This window comes from Myotis daubentonii, chromosome 3 (assembly GCF_963259705.1).
Source record: "Myotis daubentonii chromosome 3, mMyoDau2.1, whole genome shotgun sequence".
Lineage (NCBI taxonomy): Eukaryota > Metazoa > Chordata > Mammalia > Chiroptera > Vespertilionidae > Myotis > Myotis daubentonii.
The window spans coordinates 73,553,598-73,569,691 of NC_081842.1; the positions used below are offsets into that span (position 1 = coordinate 73,553,598).

Consider the following 16,094-nt stretch of genomic DNA (forward strand, 5'->3'; position numbering starts at 1 on the left):
AAACTTATTCTAATATCTCCCTGTATACCACATTAAGAGTGAAAACACTTTCAGAGTGCTTGACTAATTTCCTTTGTGACAAAGTATTTACAACTGTAGCATCACATGCTCTTCGAACTTGAGAGAAGCAACGTATAACTGACCATATGCAAAAACAGGTTCAGGTAGAAATATTCCTACTCTGCCTAGAGTTTGTCCTTGTGATTTTTTAATAATCATTGCAAATGCTGGCATCATGGGAAACTGTCTTCAAATTACTTTAAATGGGAGCCCAGTGTTAGATGGGGATAAATCAATTCTTAGAAGCTCTCCTTCTGTAGATCCTGTTAATATTTCAGCTTCGATAATGTTAGGTCATAATCTTTTGATAATAAATCTGGTACCATTACAAAGACCCCATTTACTATTAAGATTTCTCAGTAGCATGATGATTGCACCACCTTTCAATTTTAATTTATGACACAGCATTCCTGAAGGAGTAATACTATTAAGAAATTTGATGGGAAAAGTTTTCTTTTCAGCCTTGGCCAGAATCAATGGAATCATCACTCAAATAAGTGTGAAAATCTCCATCAAGTATATCCAAAATTTCTTCATTTAATTTTTGAACATGCTCATTTTTTGGACAAAGCATCACACATTTAGATATATTTTTAATATTATCTATAGATATACTATTTCCAAAGGTAGCTTCAGTAATAAATCCATTATAAATCATTTCATGGGGGATTTCAATAATATCCATTCCTAAATAAAAACTGCTATCCAGTTTGCCATCTCCAAGTTTTACTAATCATTCACTATAAGCAGAATCCTCTGATCTTATATTTGTTTTAAGAGACAACTTTCTGAAACATCCCCAACATTACAGTACTTTACACTCGTTTGTACTATGGCCGATCCCATAGCATGTGGCACAACACTGAGACATTCTCAAAAATCCCCTCTGAGAAGAACTTTCCCACCAAATGCAACATTCAAATTCATAATTTCTCTTATAATCTGCCTCTGGGTGCTCCAGGTGCTCTGAGGGCAGGTTCCTCCCTCAGGCCTCGCCCTGCCCGGAAACAGCTCCGGGAGGGCGCCTCAGGGCCGGTGGGACTGATGGAAGTGGGGGGGGGGTGGGAAAGGAGGTGGTGCCTGCACTTCTGATCACTTGCACACTGTGTTTTATACCACAGCATGTGGCAGTGGCTGTGAAGGTCGCCACAGCAACCCAGCGCCGACCGCAGGACTGACTTGCGGTTGGTCGAGCCTCCGGTCGTTATGGACCCAGGGTTTTAATATATTAGGATCTTATTCAAATGTATAGTGCCTATACATAACAAATGGTAGCTCAACACATACTGAATTGAATAACTCAAAGGTTTTATCCTTTTGATGGCAATTCCAGATCAAATAAGAAGGGATAATGAGGATATTACAAGAGTGTAGGCACAGAAAAACTATTTTTGGTAAGGTGGAACCTCATAGAGGAAGCTTGAATTAAAGCATGCAATTTCTCCCTATTCCAACCAATATTAATGCCAACCCTTTATGTGATGGAAATTATCCCAATATTTTTCCTTCTTGTGTTTCTACCGATTTTCTTTCATTGGTTGTAAGCTCTATATCATTAATGCTATGTGACAGTAGACAACACTATCTTAGGAAAAGTTAATGACATTGATTTATAAAACCCATGGAGATACAACAAAAGGTTCATTTTATTTCTCCAAACAAGTCATGATTGTTTTCTGAGATCACATGAGTTTAGAAGATATCTAGTATCTCTATTCAATAGTCTAATTTTCAAGTACAATATTATAATTTTTTATTTTCCAAGTTCTCATGTTGTATTTTGCATGTTTGTGTTCTATTTCTTACAAAAATCCCTCAAGGTTAAAACTGTTATTAATGTATATATTCTAACACATTTAACCTTTTCATTTAACCCTTCTGCCAGCCTTGTTCTGGGCACTGACATTTTGATTATAGAAAAGAGAAAATAGATTTGGACACAGCTAAAAGCACAATCTGTAGGCTTATACGGTATCTTCTGTGCACTATCTCACATCCCTTCAACCTCCAATTCCAGCTACCACTCTGGTGAACAGTCTGGGCAGGTTTCCCCCTATTCTGTGCTGACAGTGCCTCGCTCAAGCTTGGACCAAGGATCTGACTTCCTGTCTCAAGGCTTCTCTGATGTGGCAATGAGTGATGCTCATTGTGAGAACCTGTGAGGTTCTCCCAGCTTTGCAACCACAGGGCTTGGGGAATTAACACCAATGGGAGCAGTTCTCAACATGCAGGAGATGGGTGCGGAGAGATAAATGCTTCTCCTTGTCAACCCTCAGGCAGACAGTTCCAACACAAAATTTAGTAAGAATCTTGAGAAGGTTCTTCACTAAGAAACTGTTAATAGTGGTGGACACTTGATAACACTACCTTATTTTGCTTGAATTTTCTCTCTCCTTCCCCCTCTCACTCCTCTCTCATTCTTGCTCCCTGGGATTACATTCCCAAATAGAATATGTCTGCCTCTGTCTCAGGCTCTGCTTTCAAGAATAACGTAGATTAAGAAGACTGTAGGTAAGTAGGTTGTTGGTAGATTATATAATGCAGGAATATCATTTCCCTCCACTCCACACATGCTACAAAGAAACATTCCGTTGGCAGTAGTTTATGATAATTTTGATGATTTTCCATCTTTTTCCTTTTTTGGAAGGTCACCATCCATTCTGAAGCTGGACGACCTAAAGAAAAACAGTGGTAGAAATTACCTTCTAATTGAATAGGCAGACTTCTCTGTGATGATACTTTAAGGGGTTTCTCTTTGTGAGGGGGCCCTCAGCAATTTGGTTAGATATTCCAGTCTGATAAGGAGAAGCCCTCAGTGTATTTAATCAGAAAAAACTTTTTGTTGCTTTGGAAAAAAACTTATCACATTTCTTATTCCCCTTGGTAAAAGCCTAGAGCTTTTATTACTATAATAATCCTTTTTTGCTGAGAAACTCAAGCATACCTTAAAAATGTAAAAATTACTAGAATACAATCAGGGCTTTTTTATTCATGAAAAACTGAAGAAATACCTCAAAAGATATAGGGGTTATTAGCAATAAATTAAGGTTGTCCACATGCCAGCCCTGAGAAAAATGTTAACAATTAGAAATTTTTACAAATTCAAGATATTGAAGAAACAGCAGAGAACAAAATTGGTAAATTCCCCTCCCTTCTCACCAGAACTTATATTGGTGTGGAAAGTGAAACAATAAATAAATTAAATAACTAAAATACATAGCATTTCAAAAAAAAGGTATAGATAAAAATAAATGGGTGAAGGTGGTCAAAAGTACAAACTTCATTTATAAAATAAAAAATCCCTAGAGATATAATGTACAGCATGGTGACTAGAGTTAACAGTACTATATTGTATATTTGAAAGTTGCAGAGAGTAGATCTTAAAATTTCTCATTACAAGTAAAAACATTTTATAACTGTGTGATGATCATTTCTCTATATATTCAAATATAGAATCATGTTTATAACTGAAACTAATATAATGTATGTCAATTATCTATAATAATAAAAGCGTAATATGCAAATCGACTGAATGACTGAATGACTGAACAGCAGAACAACTGTCTGGACAACCACACTATGACATGCACTGGCACCAGGCCAGCCAAGGTGGGTGCAATACGATTGGTTGGGGGGCCCTGGCATTGCCACAGGATCGTCCCAAAGAGGGAGGCCCCAGCCACCCTCTGCGGGGTGATCAATGGGGAGACTCTGCAATTGATCGCTCCAAAGAGGGAGGCTCAAGCCACCCTCTGCATGGCATTCAATCACAGAGCCCTGATGGGTAAGACCTCCCTTTGCTGGGTGATCCATCGGGGAGCCCTGCAATCAATCACCCCAAAGAAGGAGGCCCAGGACACCAGCCAGTGACACTGTGGAGGATGTGCGGAGCTGGACAGAGATTGCACCCACGCCTGTCGTCCACAGAGGGTCGTTCGAAGAGGGAGGCAACTGGTGGGGGGCGGGGGGGCGGGCAGCGCTGCATCGATGGCAAGCACTGGCAGCGGCAGGGGCGGGGCAAGCTGCTGGCAGCCAGGAGAATGAAAGCCCTGATAGTTCCTGATTGCCAGCCAGGCCTAGCGACCATACCCGAGGGGTCCCAGATTGTGAGAGGGCACAGGCCAGGCTGAGCTCCCCCCACCCCCGCACCCCCAGTGCACGAATTTTGTGCACTGGACCTCTAGTATCTAAATAAAAAAATAAACTAGGGATGGGGAAAGAGTGTACAAGTTTTTTTGTTTTATTTCATTTAATCTAGAGATCTGAGAAAATGACATTTGAACAACAACCTCAGGAGGAGAAAAGGGTCAGTCACATGAGTATTTGGGGGAGGAACACTTGCAAAAATGAAAAAGGAATTCTAACAGCTCTGAGATAGAAAGAGACCAGTGTTGTCTGAGAGATGTGAGCATTGGAAGCTGAGGTTAGAAAGGGGTTGGAGAAAGGAGGCAGTGACAGGTCATGTGAGAGAGGGGTTCACAATGGATGCAGGGTATACTACACACCGAGGGAGTATTTTGAAAAACATCTGCTAATATTATGATTGGTTGATACTACTGGCCTTTAGTAGATAGGCAATATGCATGTTAAAAGTACAGTAATGCTCCCAACAAAGTATTTTTCTACATTTTGTGCAACTGTAAAGTAACCTACTGCTCATTCATGTAGATGTAAAATTTTATAATTATTTATGCTAACATCTAAATTTCATTCATGGTAAGTTAGGTTATTGGGACCAACTCTCCATTGAAAACAAGTAGACATCTTGGATAAAATATATTTGATCAAATTTGGAAAGCTTTTGTGAATATTTTTTTAAACATATTTTATTGATTTTTTACAGAGAGGAAGGGAGAGGGATAGAGAGCCAGAAACATCCATCAGCTGCATCCTGCACACCCCCTACTGGGGATGTGCCCGCAACCAAGGTACATGCCCTTGACTGGAATCGAACCTGGGACCCTTCAGTCCACAGGCAGATGCTCTATCCACTGAGCAAAACCGGTTAGGGCATTTAAGAATATTTTTTCAAATATTTTTTTGCCCCATACTCAGTCTTTTTGCCTTTTGGGAATCCAATTTTATGTCTGTTAGATCACTTGATACTATTCTATGAGTCATCGATGTTTTATTTTAAAAAATATGTTTTTTCCTCTGTGTATTTATATTTGCATAATTTCTAGTGACCTGTCTTTAGATTGATGATCCTTTCTACTTTTGTGTCCAACCTACTGATAATCCAATCAAATAAGTTCAGATATTGTATCATCCAGCTCTAGGACTTCCATTTTGTTCTTAAAAAAAAAAATTATCTGCCACCGCATGTGGCTCAGTGGTTGAGTCTCCATCCATGCAACAGGAGGTTATCAGCTGGATTCCTGGGCAGGACACATGCCTGGGCTACAGGCTCAATCCCCACTGGGGGATATACAGGAGGCAGCTGATCAATGTTTCTCTCTCATCAATGTTTTTATCTCTCCCTTCCCCCTCCTTTGTAAAATCAATAAAAACATATTTTTAAAAATAATATCCGTTATTTCTCTTGAAATTCTTTATCCATCTTTTATATCCTCTTTAGCAAGATTCTTTAATATATCTGTCATGTTTAAGTTTAAAGTCCTTGTTTACTAATTCCAACATCTGTACTGATTTATTGTTTCTATTGATTTATGACAAAGGTGACATCGCAGAGCAGTGGGGAAAGGATGGTCTTTTCAAGAAAAGAACCTGTGTCATAATTTAAAAAAATTTAAACCTTACTTGATATTATACTCTAAAGCCAATTCATATGGTTAGCAGATCTAAATGTTCAAAGAGAACAGTATGTCTTTAAACATTAAGAATTTACATTCATTGCCCTGGCTGGTTTGGCTAACTGGATAGAGTGTCGGCCTGGGGACTGAAGGGTCCCAGGTTCAATTCTGGTCAAGGGCATGTACCTTGGTTGTAGGCACATCCCCAGTAGGGGGTATGCAGGAGGCAGCTGATCAATGTTTCTGTCTCATGGATGTTTCTAACTCTCTATCCCTCTCCCTTCCTCTCTGTAAAAAAAAAAAAAAAAAAATCAATAAAATATATTTAAAAAAAGAATTTACATTAAAATTTGACAATGAAATAGTTAAAATACAAGCCACAGATTAGGGAAAGGTGATTTTTTTTCCATCTCTCATAAATGAAAATGGACTCACATGTAGAATACACAAATGAGGTAAAAAAGACAAAACAACCCAATAGAAAAATGGGGTAAAGACCCAACAGATATTTTACTAAAGCGGATTTCTAAAAGACTAATAATCACATGAAAAGACGTTGCTCTTTTTCATTCGTCAAAGAAATGTAAATTGGAAACACAAAATCACTAAATGTTGGGGAGGGTATGGAGCAATGAGAACTCATTATACACTGCTGATGGGTGTATTAATCTGAAAACCTGTTTGGCACTATCAACTATAGCTAACTATAAGCATAACCTATGTCCCAGCTATTCCACTTTTAAGGTATATATCCCAACAGAGTTATGTATCTCTATGTGGGACATTTGTTTCCATTGATACATGTCATACAGAGTAGTATTATCAATAATTATCTCACACCTGGAAATAAAATGAATTGAACACCTGATATCAGTGTAAGGGACCAGTCACAAGAGACCCTATATTATATGATTCCATTTTATGAAATGTCAGGAATAGACAAATATATAGAAACAGAAAGTAGATCAGTACTTGCTTAGGGCTAGAGAGAATGGGGAGTGTGGGTGTGATAACTTAAAGAAGTATGGAGTTCTTCTGAGATGAGGAAAACGTTCTAAAATTGACTGTGGCAATGGTCGCATCTGTCTGTGACCATACTAAAAACACCAACGAACTGTACAATTTAAATAAATGAGTTGTATGGTATGTGACCTATATATCAATTAGGTTGAAATTAATAAAAAAAAAGTATAAAGGAAAAATAAGTTGTGGCATATTCATATAATTGGATGTCATACAACATAAAATAAACATTTTAAAAAGGTCTGTTACAGGAACAAAAGTGGAAGAAACTCAAATGTAATATGAAGTGAAAGAAACCAAATACTATATCATATGTATAAAAGAATTCATTTCATGTGAAATTAAAGAACAGACAACACTAATCTATGCATTTGGGCGTAAGACAATGGTTGTACTTGGAAAGTTGTCCCTGACTGGGCAAAGATATAGGGAGCTGGGAATGGCCGTTTCTTGATCTCCACGGTGGTGGCAAGGGTATATTTGTGATAGTCTTTGAAAGTTTACTGAAGTATATATTTATAGTTCGCCCACTTTTCTGTGTTTTGTTCTAAAATTGACTGTGGCAATAAACTTCAATAGAAGTTTATCAAGAAATATTTTTAGCCGAAACCGGTTTGGCTCAGTGGATAGAGCATCAGTCTGCGGACTGAAAGGTCCCAGGTTTGATTCCGGTCAAGGGCATGTACCTGGGTTGCGGGCACATCTCCAGTAGGAGATGTGCAGGAGGCAGCTGATCGGTGTTTCTCTCTCATCGATGTTTCTGACTCTCTGTCTCTCTCCCTTTTGTAAAAAATCAATAAAATATATTTTTTTTAAAAAAAGAAATATTTTTAAAAATCCAGTTATTCAATAAGTTGTCCTATTAATAGGCATTGAAATAAATGGACTAAAAATATATAAACATTTAAATAGTGTGTGTGTGTGTGTGTGTGTGTGTGGTGGGGGGTTGGGATTAGAGAGAATTTTTATTTCCTTCTATATATTCTTCAGTGTTTTCCAAATTACCATAGTGAACATATAGTACATTTATCACTAGAAAAAAAATGTTTAAATACATTTGTTTGCAATACCCCTCTCCTGCTTTTATGCTAATTTAATCACAATGTATGTACTTTGGCTTTTGCTCCCAGGTAGGAAGAGACTGTCATTTTAGAGTAGAGGCGGGTGTGGCTGCTGGTCTGGGGTTCCCGGTGGTGGCCGGGATGACCGCCTGGGACTCACCCGCGCACCCAGCAGGAAGGAGGAGCCCAGGAGCAGGTGAATGGACCGAGAGGTGTGAACTACACCTGGGCAGGCGGGTAGCAGTCCTCCTGGAACCTATTCCTTACTGCACACGGTGGCTGAGATCCAAGCTCCAACCACAGAGCTGGGTGAAGTGAATGATCAGAGTCTCGTCCCTGTCATCCCCCTGTTTTTGAAAGGAGCTAAGAGTTGCGTTTACATTTTATAAGGTTGTTGAAAAAAAAAAGGCAAAATACGCGACAGAAACAGGTCCTGGCCTGCAAATCCTAAAACATTTGCCAACTGGCTCGTTACACAGAAAGTTAGCCCACTCTTTGATGAAGAGACTCAGAATGGGAAATGTTACGGTATTTGAAACGGTACCTGCGAGCTCTCGCTGGCGGGAAGCCAGGGCGGGGTGAGTGCCAGGGCGCTACTGGCAGCGGGATCGCGGGGCGCAGCACCGCCGGCTCCTCAGACACGGGGGGTCGGCATCTCCTCTGCAGGTCCAGCCTGGCAGGGGGTGGGCAGCGCGCGCCCACCCGCGACTGGCTCCTCTGCCCGGGGCTCCGAAAGGATGGGCGACGCCCCCTGCCGCCCTGGGCGGGTCGCAAAGAAGGTTTCCGGCTTCACTGGGGAAAGCATGGCTGTCGTTCCGGAGAAGCCCCCACTCCCCGCCCCGGGAGTTCCGTTTTCTCTTTCCTCTGGCGGCCGCCGCGCTGCTCTGCGCCGCCCGCCGGCGCGTGGGTAACTTTTGAAGGAGCGCCGCGTGGGCGCGGCCGCGGGGCGCATGCGCAGTGGCCTGCCCCGCAGCGCGCTCCCACCGCGCAGGCCCCGTGGTCAGCCCCGCTGGGGAGGCGTGGTCCCCCCACCCCACCCTCCCGGAGTCCAGGCTGGAGGAAGCCAGGGCGGAAGGACATGGACCGTGTCTCTGCCGAAGAATTTGAGTTAGTTGTGTTGTGAACTTCGCAGCCCTTCACCTTTAACCGTTTCTAACGTTTCATATGCGCAAAAGACAATTTCATTTAATGCGGTCTGATGTCCCGGTACCTGCCCCCTAAGATAGGGGTTCTCCCGAATCAGGGCTTCTCCGTCTGGGCGCTATTAACGCTTTGGGCAGGATGAGTCTTTGCTGTGGGGGGCGGGGGACTGTCGTCGGCATTGTGCAATGTGCAGTGGCGCTCCCGGCAACCCTGCCAGGAGCAGCCCTCCCTCCCTCGTGACAACCAAAAATGTTTCCAGTCACTGCCAGAAGTTGCAGTGGGAGGGTGGGCAACATCGCCCCTTTGAGGACCATGGTCCTGTAGGCTCACAAGCCAGTGTCCTTAGGAAATACATGCAGCATTAGGCTCTCCAGCCACAGGAAGCAGGAATGCACTAAACACCGTTCAATTAGTGCATGCAGTCTATATTCCAATTTCCCCAACTGACCCCTCCACCGCTGCCCCCTCCCTCCCAAATCCTCGCTTACCCTATTGTTTAGATTTAAATCTGGGCTGTAACAAGGATCACATATTGCATTGACTAGTTTTCAAGTCTCTTTAAGTTTCCTTCAATTTATAATACTTTCCTATCCGTGTGTGTGTGTGTGTGTGTGTGTGTGTGTGTGTGTGTGTGTGTGTTTTTCTGGTATTGACATTTTTTTAGTTCAGGCCAGTGGTTTTTCCAGAATATACTTCAATTTGGATACTCGGATTGGTTCTCAACACAAGATTAATGTTGAACATGTTGGGGCTTTTTTGAGCTTGAGTCTTATCTAGGTGATGTTACGTTCAATTTTATCTATTTTCAAAGGACTATTTAGCTGTTTTAACATTAAATTTTAAAAAGTCAAATTTTCTCCCAGTGTCTTGAGATACCACTTTTATCACATACATAAATTTCCACATTGTACTTGAGTTATATCTGTATTTTCTTACCCCCTTGATCTGATTGTCTACTCATGTGCTAATATTACACTGTTTTAATTATAGAAATGTATAATATATTCCAACATCTATTATTGATAGACCTGCCTCATTGCTGTTTTTTTTTTGTTTGTTTGTTTAATTTTTCCTGTTTCTTGGATATTCTTGCTTATTCATTTAGTTGTATAAACTATAGAATCTAGCTCCATAAAAATACTTTAAAATATTGCCATCAATTTATGATTTTGTATTATTCTACTGAAGAACAATGCTATTTTCCCTTTTATTCAAGTTCCAGTTTTATGTCTTTCAGAAAAGCGTTAAAGTTTTTTTTTCATATAAGTTTTGCACATTTCTTGTTAAATGTATTACTAGGCTATATTTCATTTTTGTTGGCAATGTAAATGGTGCCATCTCTTCTATTTTTCCCTTTAATTGCTACTGCTTAAATACATGAAGGTATTGATTTTTATATGTAACTTTATATATTGCTACTATATTGAATCTTTTATTGCTTCTAGTTATCCATTAATGCTATTGGCATCTCTATTTACACTTTTACATAATTACAGTAACTATTCATTTCAAAGCTCAAATTGTGTATCTTTGGCTTCTATGTTCATTTGACAACCACAAATGTTTTGATGGCTTCCTTGCTTTTGGACACTATAAGAGTTCCAGTGTTAATTGGAACAGTCTCATTTACGGCCCCAGATATAAAATCAACTGTTTCTCAAAGGAGTCGTCATTGCTTTCAGCGCAATGGCATTTTGACCACATCTGTGCACTTTTGGATGTCCATGGCTAAATGGGTTGCTGTTACTTCTCAGACTTTTTAATACAAGGTCTAGGAAGTATGTAGTTTTTCAAAGAAATATAAAAATAAATCATAAATGTTTGATTATTCTGCAATTTTAATGAAAGATTACATAATTCTTTACTTATTTGATTTTATATTTTTTAAAAAATTTATATTATTTATTGTTTAAAGTCATACATAAATCTCCTTCCTCCCCTCAATTGACCTCTCCTCAGCCGCCCCCACTCCCAGCACATGCCCTCATCCCCCCTCCCCCCCCGAGTCTGTGTCCATTGGTTATGTTCATATTCATGCATACAATTCCTCTGGTGACCTCTCCCCTATACCCCCACCCTTCCATACCTTCCCTCTGAGGTTTGAGCGTCTGATCGATGTTTTTCTGCCTCTGGATCTGTTTTTGTTCATTAGTTTATGTTGTTCATTATATTCCACAAATGAATGAGAGCAAGTGATATTTACCTTTCTCTGACTGGCTTATTTCACTTAGCATAATGCTCTCCAGCTCCATCCATGCTGTTGCAAATGGTAGGAGTTCCTTTCTTTTTACAGCAGCATAGTATTCCATTGTGTAGATGTACCACAGTTTTTTAATCCACTCATCTGCTGATGGGCACTTAGGCTGTTTCCAATTCTTACCTATAGTAAATTGTGCTGCCCTAACAGGTTTGGCTCAGTGGATAGAGCATTGGCCTGCGGACTCAAGGGTCCCAGGTTCGATTCTGGTCATGGGCATGTACCTTGGCTGCGGGCACATTCCCAGTGGGGAGTGTGCAGGAGGCAGCTGATCGATGATTCTCTCTCATCGATGTTTCTAACTCTCTATCCTTCTCCCTTCCTCTCTGTAAAAAAATCAATGAAACATATTTTTCTATAGTAAATTGTGCTGCTATGAACATAGGGGTACATATATACTTTCTGATTGGTGTTTCTAGTTTCTTGGGATATATTCCTAGAAGTGGGATTACTGGATCAGATGGGAGTTCCATTTTTAGTTTTTTGAGGAAATTCCATACTGTTCTCCATAGTGGCTGCACCAGTCTGCATTCCCACCAGCAGTGCATGAGGGTTCCCTTTTCTCCACATCCTCTCCAGCACTTGTCATTTGTTGATTTGTTGATGATAGCCACTCTGACAGGTGTGAGATGGTACCTCATTGTTGTTTTGATTTGCATCTCTCGGATAATTAGGGACTTTGAGCATGTTTTCATATGTCTCTTGGCCTTCTGTGTCGTCTTGTGAAAAGTGTCTATTTACGTCCTTTGCCCATTTTTTGATTGGATTGTTTATCTTCCCTTTTTAAGTTGTATGAGTTCCTTATAAGTTTTGGAGATTAAATCCTTATCGGAGATAACATTGGCAAATATGTTCTCCCATGCAGTAAGCTTTCTTGTTGTTTTGTTGATGGTTTCTTTCGATGTGCAGAACTTTTTTATTTTTATGTAGTTCCATTTGTTTATTTTCTCTTTAGTTTCCATTGCCCTAGGAGCTGTATTGGTAAAGATATTGCTACAACAAATGATCATGGTTCCTAATAATAATAACATAATTGCTTATTTATTTTTCCCTAATATGTAATAGTTTCAAAATAACAGTACCAAAATTATACCTAATTGTAAAATAGCTAATTGCAGTTTCATAGAGCTAGGTTTGTTTCAGGTTGTGTTCAAACCTAGGTTGCTTAATTTATAAATAATTAAATCCAATGTGGAAAATAAAGCAAGCCTTAAGTATTTCTAACTTTTTGAGTGCAACATCTAACTTATTTTTAGTTCCCTCATTTTTATTGATGTAAATATTTAAATCTACAAATTTTACTCTGAACATTCTTTAGCAGTATCTCATAGTTTCTGATGTTGTTTCATTATGTTTTTTTTTCTAGAAATTCTCAATATCAGTTGGTATTTCCCCTTGAGCCAAGTTATGTTTAATAGAAAAGTTAAAAATTTCAAGGTGGTAAGGCTTTCTTATATTTTGATTGCTATGGATTCCTAGCTTTATTATATAATTGATGGAGAATATGACTTGTATTTTTTATGCAATTTATTGAGGTATACTTTTTTCTATATATAAGTTATAGAGTCAATTATCATAAATGTTTTTTGTATAATAATTTATTTTTGTCTTGGGCTAAGAGAAGTGCACTGATGTCTGCTATTCTGTATGTATTTCTGTTTTCTTGGAATCTTGTAGTTTCTGCTACATGAAAGAAGGTACTGCATTATTTGCTGTAAATCTTTCATAAATATTTTATTTTCACTGTGAATTATAGCGTTTAGCATTATAATATATCCTTTGTCTTAGTAATGGTTTTGGTCTAAATTCTACTTAATTGGATTTCAAAACCTCAGTTCATTATTTTTATTTGCATTTTATTGGTATACCCTTTCCATTTTTTGTCAGTTAGCATTTCTGAATTATTTTGTTTTAGGTGTGTCTTTGTCTTTCTTTGCAACATAGAGTTGGGTTTTGCTCTGTTCTTTTAGTAGCAAAGATAAACACTCTATTGTTGATATGTTTTGTTTCACATATCTCACCTCATATTATATTTATGTATGTAATATCTAGCATCTCTAATGATGACAAGTGCTAGTGAAGAGATTAAAGAGGAAGAGGGGATAGGAAATTTGGGGTGGAATATTCCATTTAAGTAGGTAGCCAGGGAAAGCCTCACTGAAAAGGTGACCTTTGCACAAACTGATGAAGTATATGCATGAATAAGCTATTTGGATAAGTAAGGTAAGATTGATCCTGAGGGAGAGAACTGCTGAAGCAAAGACCCTGGCACAGGAGGCTACCTGGTGGGTTTTCAAAGAGCAGCACGGAGGCTGGTGTGACTAGAGCAGAGTCTACAGGAGAATAGCAGGAATTTAGCCAGAGGGGAGGAATCTAGAGAATCAGCCTGAGCCAAGCCGTCAGTCTTAGAAAGAGCACAAGACAACCCCTTCAAGAGGAGTTCTGGTGTCAGGTGTTGAAATAACATTACTTCCACCATCTTGCAGTCATAAATGAACTCTGAGGGGATACATTAATAACTCTGGGAATTCCAGCCTAGGAAGGAGAGGAAGCCAGGCTTATGGGTGAATTATTTTGGGATGCAATCCAAATTATGCATGAAAGCAGTTAATCTCTGCTGATTTTGAGGGTTGGATTACTAAAGACTTGCCCAATGCAACGTAAATGACCCTTCAATATATTCTCCAAATCTGATCTTTTAGTGTCTACTTTATGTTCTACCCCAAACACATCTGATATAGACTCACAGCTATTCACTGTTTATATGAAGGTGTGCATTTACAGGGGAAGATTCTTTTTAAAAACATATCATTGAAATAAAATGTTCAAAAAACATAAAACATTAAAATTATATACCGGGAAGCTTGACCAATGGCCAAAACACGACATACAAGTTATTTTTTAATTCTTTTAAAAAAGTCAAGTATTCAGTTCAAAAGTCCCCCTCCCCACCCGCTCCCCCCTCTTTTATAAAGAAATCTGTTGTTTTAACAGAAAACTGTATGGTATAGAGGGTAGAATGAAATGGGTGTCCATATGAGAGGAGACGTGGGGGTGAATTAAGTCTGTAATCCATAAAAACTGTTCAGAATTCAAGTGGATGGGAACAGAGAAGGGACAAACACAATATATGCACCATTACTTCTTCCTTGATTTTATGTGTTTCATTTGGCAGCATTTTAATTTCCTCTTCAACTTTTTTTCTTAACCTAAACTGACACAGTGAAATGCTGTCTAAGTCACACTCATATAGGAAACTGAACAGAGCATTGTCAAAAGGGACACAAAACAAAGGACTTCATCTGAGAGCTGAGATCATCCATGCGGCGCATGCAGACCCAGCGCAGCCATTCAGCAGTGTTTCTCAAGGCCTGGGACAGTATCCACGATTCTTGGTGCGTTGTTGCCCCCTGCTGGCCATGTGGAAGCACTGGTCTGTAGAAATGGATTTTCATAACCTTCTATTTTAGTGCAATGTTAGCCTGCTACCAGAGCAGTTAGAGCTGTGGTTCTCCACCTTCCTAATGCCGCGACCCTTTAATACAGTTCCTCATGTTGTGGTGACCCCCAACCATAAAGTTATTTTCGTTGCTACTTCATAACTGTAATTTTGCTACTGTTATGAATCGTAATGTAAATATCTGATATGCAGGATGTATTTTCATTGTTACAAATTGAACATAATTAAAGCATAGTGATTAATCACAAAAACAACATGTAATTACATATGTGTTTTCCGATGGTCTTAGGTGATCCCTGTGAAAGGGTCGTTCGACCCCCAAAGGGGTCGCAACCCACAGATTGAGAACCGCTGAGTTAGAGGAAGTAGTTCTAAGATTTAAAACAGAGTAAAGGGATTAAGCAAAAAACAAAACAATTCATGGACACAGGCAACAGTAGGATGATTACCAAAGGGGAAGGGGGGTAAGCAGGTGGAAGAGGGTAAAATGGGGAAAATAAGTGGCTACGGAAGGAGAATACTAGACTTTGGATGGTGAGTGCACAATGCAATGTGTAGATGATGTATCGTAGAATTGTACACTTGAAACCTATATAATTTTATTGACCAATGTAGCTCCAATAAATTCAATACAATAATAAAACAGTATTTTCAAGAATTCCTAAAAAGCTGAATATCAAAGAAATCACAAAGCAGCTGCAGTTTTCCTATGCCCTAAAATGTTGAGAAGTCTATGATTCAGTTATTAGGCTAAGGAATCCAGTTGCCTTTTTAAGTGTCTGAGGGCAGCAAGAGTACAAGGCAAATGAAGGAACTCCTTAGAGAAGAATTGGTAGAGTGAGAGCAGGCAGTAGACAGAGAACACCAGAAAAAATGTGACAAAAGGAGGGGTAATGAATAATTTACATATGAGGGTAAAGCAGTTCAATCCTGAACAAAATCTTTGCATTCCTTTCAGAGGGTGCTGCTTAGAAAATGGACTTGTCTCCGTGGAAGAGCCTGGATGGGTCATCTGTGAGCCGTCAGGTCTCAGCCTCCTGTTGGGCTGGTCATGGAAATTTCTCAGAAGCAATGGGTTGTGGGTTGGAGCCATCCAGGCAGAGCCGAGGCACATAGTGCATGGATTTGACTTCCTGGTTTCCTCAGCGGTTAGAGGGCAGGGATCTCTCCTGGATGGGAAGTCAGCCATGTGCAAACCTGTGTGTTTGAGCTTGGGCATCCCATGTTAATTGCTCCAGGTTTCAGCTCTCTCGTGCCCAGGGCTGGGGCTGCTAGTGCCTGCATGCCAGAGCTTCCAGCGGGATTAGGTGATAAAGGTCCCTGGGTCCCTCTCACTC

The 16,094-nt window shown here is 39.7% G+C and overlaps 1 long non-coding RNA gene across 1 annotated transcript; it reads right to left on the reverse strand.

The window, feature by feature from the left end:
* Positions 1 to 1,686: 1,686 nt before the first annotated feature.
* Positions 1,687 to 8,828, reverse strand: LOC132230446 (uncharacterized). Its single transcript, XR_009451872.1, has 3 exons — positions 8,442 to 8,828; positions 8,058 to 8,244; positions 1,687 to 2,735 (listed from the first exon to the last, which is right to left on the reverse strand). It is a non-coding gene; the product is annotated as an uncharacterized LOC132230446 (long non-coding RNA).
* Between the last annotated feature and the right edge of the window lie 7,266 nt (positions 8,829 to 16,094).